Source organism: Papaver somniferum, chromosome 1 (assembly GCF_003573695.1).
Source record: "Papaver somniferum cultivar HN1 chromosome 1, ASM357369v1, whole genome shotgun sequence".
Lineage (NCBI taxonomy): Eukaryota > Viridiplantae > Streptophyta > Magnoliopsida > Ranunculales > Papaveraceae > Papaver > Papaver somniferum.
In genome coordinates, this window is record NC_039358.1 from 40,705,476 (window position 1) to 40,709,487 (window position 4,012).

Sequence of the window (4,012 nt, forward strand, 5' to 3'; positions counted from 1 at the left end):
AAGTACATACTTTTCAAGTCCAATATTCTTTCGCTCGTTCCTCCAAGAACTACTACAACAAGGTGGATTTTTTCTTAAAGATCGCTTTTCAAGCAATATTCAAGAAAAAAGAGGCAAGATGTAAGAACAGAATCTCGCAACAACGACATGCTTGCGAAATTACTAGCAATACATCACGAAGACATCGCATTATGATTTCAGAAATGACATAACATATGACATCAGCTTAAACGTGAGAAAAGTATGATGATCGTGCGAAATTTAGGATGTTTGAGAAGTTAACATTTGTAAGCTTGCGATATCATCGCAAGCCAGATCCGAAATTAGGGGAAATCTTAGCTGCATATGAGCTGTCACCCACTAGGTAGAATCCTATATAAAGAGAAAGGCAAGAGAGAGAAAGGGGATAGATAATCAGAAAGAGAGACACACTTTAGGAGAGGATACATTCTGTAGAGAGAGAAAGTAGAATTGGTTGTATTATTATTATCTCCTTCTTCTTCCTCCTTCAAGAACCTAAAACTCCAAATACTCATTAATGGAGTCTCCATGTAATCAAGATGTAATTACAAATAATCATAGTAAAACCTAAATCCGTGGATGTAGATCAAATTGATCGAACCACGTAAATTTTGGTCTTATTTTCTATTTTCATTATCTTTATCTTTATTTTCATATCAAATAAGTTTAAACTTAGAAATCATAGTTATAATAATACAAGGGGTGTGTTGTAGGATTTCCTGCAACTACATTTACACCGGAAATATTTCAATCTGCCAGTGTGGTAGAACTGTTCTTCCGATCAAGGCTTCATTTTGGGCTTGGATCACGAAATTTATACCAAGTAATCCATGGTCCACAAAAGCCTAGATAGAGTCTTGTACGAGGTCTCCACTCGAGAGTGTAGAGAGAGAGTGTCTTCGGCTACTTCTTCTGTTGTTGAGAGCTCTAGGGTTTGAACGATTTCCAGAAATTCTTCTTCCATTTTAAAGATGAAATAAAAAATCTCAGATTCACCATTCCAAGTGTTCAAACCGGTTTCGTTGTTATCGAAATGGCCACCGGTAAGCAGAAATGGATTGAAACACAGCAATAGATAAAGAAGAAGGTCAAGTATGGCGATTCCGAAGGATTCAGTAATTCTCTTCCTCATCTTTCCCATGATATTGTTATTTATGATATTTTAACAAGAGTTCCTGTTGATAGTTTAATGAGATTCAGATGTATATGCAAATCATGGTCTAATTTAATTGTCAATGATTCGAAATTTATCGGTTTACATTTAAGCAGAAGTTATAGTGATCGTGGATTTATTTGGCTTTTTCATAGTGATAATAATCTTGACAGAGATAATGATTCTTATTTTATGAGATCTAATGGTGTTGTTTTCTATGATATTGATAAGAAAGAAAAGAAGGTTTTTCATTTTAGACCTGAAACTGGTTTGGTAAACAATAGACTTTTCATTCGAGATTCTCTTAATGGTTTACTACTTTTATCTTATGTAGAAGATGGACTTGTTACTAATCATGTTTATAATCCAATCACTGGTTATTCAATTAACCTTTCTATTCTTCAAGATATTGCTTGTCTAAGGAATTATTATGAGTTCCTTCCGCAGTTGGCTTATGATTCAATCATGAAAAAGTACAAGGTTTTTTGTATTTATTATTATACTGGACGGTTTCAGATACTGAACGGCCAGTACTTTTTCAAGATTCTTACTCTAGGTACTGAAAGTGAACCATGGAGAGATGTGGTTGTTTCGGAATTGTATCCTCGTTTACGGCATGATGACCTTCAACCGAGGTTTGCTAGTGGGTCTTTCTATTGGTTGACCCATGATAGGTTTGAGAGTTATTCAAGCGATGGTTAGAGAAAAATACTTGCTTTCGATGTTAGTAGAGAAACATTCTACACAATAAGATATCCAAAGAGAGCTTTGAATGATTCTAATCTACTTGAGATCGATGGAGCAGTCTATTTCCTTGATTATGTGTCCGCGGGGAAGCTGAAGTTATGGGTTTTGAAGGAGGATAAGGAGAAGAAGAATAATCAACATCGAGAATATGAATGGGTAGAGAAATACAATGTTGATGATGCGCCTAGTTTAAGTGGTGTGGAGCGACCCTCATCCATCTTTGGTTACCAACCGGTCCCATCTGCTCGTTATTATGCAATTGTTACAACTCCTACAGTTAAAATCATATTTAGGGCCTGCCATATACCTGATGAGGCACACAGGGAGGGCTTGAAGGAGTTTTGTAGTTACGATATTCAGTTAAGAAGGTCAGCTTCCATCTTTAAGATTAGGGGTACACCTTACCAGTGGCATCTCAACTGCCTAGCCAACTTCTAATCAAACTATGCTGGTATGTATTAAGACCTCCAGTTTCTCAGAAAGTTCTTATGTACACTTAAGGTTTTCCTTTATTTTCCTTGTTTTGTTGGATGATAATTATCGTGATTGTTTAGGTTTGATTTCTGATAGGTGTGTCTGCTCTAGGCTCAAAACAAAGTTTCTACAACAGTTACATACGATAAGCAGTGATGCACAGATTGAACATGTGTAAATTGTATAGACGCTGTGAACTAAATTAGCAGAAGAGTGAATACCTAGCTGAACTTGTGAAGGTACCAGCAAAGCTAAGGCGTGTGGACAATATTTTCACAAATTTATCATTTTTGATGCCAGAATGCATATACAGAACAATGTAGGATCACATTCTGCTTGGATTTCATGTGTTTTTCATGCTAGTAAAGGCAATTACACGCTTTCTTTGTTTGAGTTTTATTTGCCTCAAGGAGTATTTGTACCATCTAATATCTAAAATTAGCTTTGCCTTGGGAAATAAAGGATTTCTTGTTTAGGATTTCAACTTTCAATCTTTTGAGCCACATAGTAGCTTCGTAGACTACGATTTGTTTTCATGTGGGTTGGAATCCATGTGGAGAACATGAGAATGCCCCTGTAGTTATGTGAACATACATATTTGTATAGTACATTCATTAACCAAGAAGTAAATTCATGAGCGACTCCCCCCTCCTTTCTCAATGTTGCAGCAAACACTTGTTCATCCAGTATGTTTTCTACATATATTCATCATGCTGTATGTTTTCTCCATTTAATCTCCATGCATTTTGTTTATAACGAGTGTTGCAAAGTTGGTGTCCACGCTCCCTTTAAGTTTGGAAATCGAAATGCTGGCGTTGGAGTTTTAATAATTGACTTTGTAGGTTGCGTTCTCATAACGATGAGTGTTACCAGGGTCCTATTGCATGCTCCTTTTTAAGTTTGGAAATCGGAACGCTGGTATTGGAATACTAATGATCGACTTTGCAGGTTATGCAGTTGCAGTGTGCAGGCAGTACTATTAGGTTTGATCACTGCAACGCTACGTTATCAAAATCTGGGCGCCTGGAGGTATATAGTGTTAGCAAATACAGGGGACTTGTGAGTCAAGTATCCCAACTATTTCTTTGTTAATCGGTACCTGCTAACTTAGTAAATGAACTTTCAGTTGGAATTTTAGATACATGACTGTAAAATGATCCTAAGATAAATTAGGAGGCTTATCTACTGGCGAAGGAATGTATTAAAAAAGATCTTATGATCCTGTGATTTTGCAGACGAACCTTGCTTGATATTTTTAGTTTGATTATGATTCTGCCCTGTGAGTTTATAGGAGTGATCTACAACATACTGTTGTGAGTTTTAGAGAAACATTTCAACCAGGCAGTAATCTACTTTTTTTTTTGCGTACAAACGCAAATGCACAAACACTATCTGCCACAGGGGCAATCCAGATAGGCAATCCAAAGCTGTCTTACAAAGGCTGAATAACTTGACCAATCGACAACAAAATGGGTTTTCAAGTTTCTGATCAAAACAAAAAAAAAATGAGTTTTTAAGTTTGGTAGAATCTTACGTAGAGGATCGTCACACTCTAAAACTACCTAACTTTGTGCGTAGTTGTATTAAACAAGTGAAAAACTAATTGAAAATTGAATA

At 36.2% G+C, this 4,012-nt stretch overlaps 1 long non-coding RNA gene across 2 annotated transcripts; it reads left to right on the forward strand.

Annotated features, from left to right (window-relative positions):
• The first annotated feature begins 881 nt into the window (after window positions 1-881).
• LOC113284078 lies at window positions 882-3,666 on the forward strand. 2 transcript variants are annotated; one of them, XR_003327904.1, is made up of 3 exons: window positions 882-2,372; window positions 2,492-2,634; window positions 3,344-3,666. It is a non-coding gene; the product is annotated as an uncharacterized LOC113284078 (long non-coding RNA). The 2 variants fall into 2 exon arrangements; XR_003327903.1 differs by lacking the exon at window positions 3,344-3,666 and having other exon boundaries at window positions 2,492-3,055.
• Window positions 3,667-4,012: the final 346 nt, after the last annotated feature.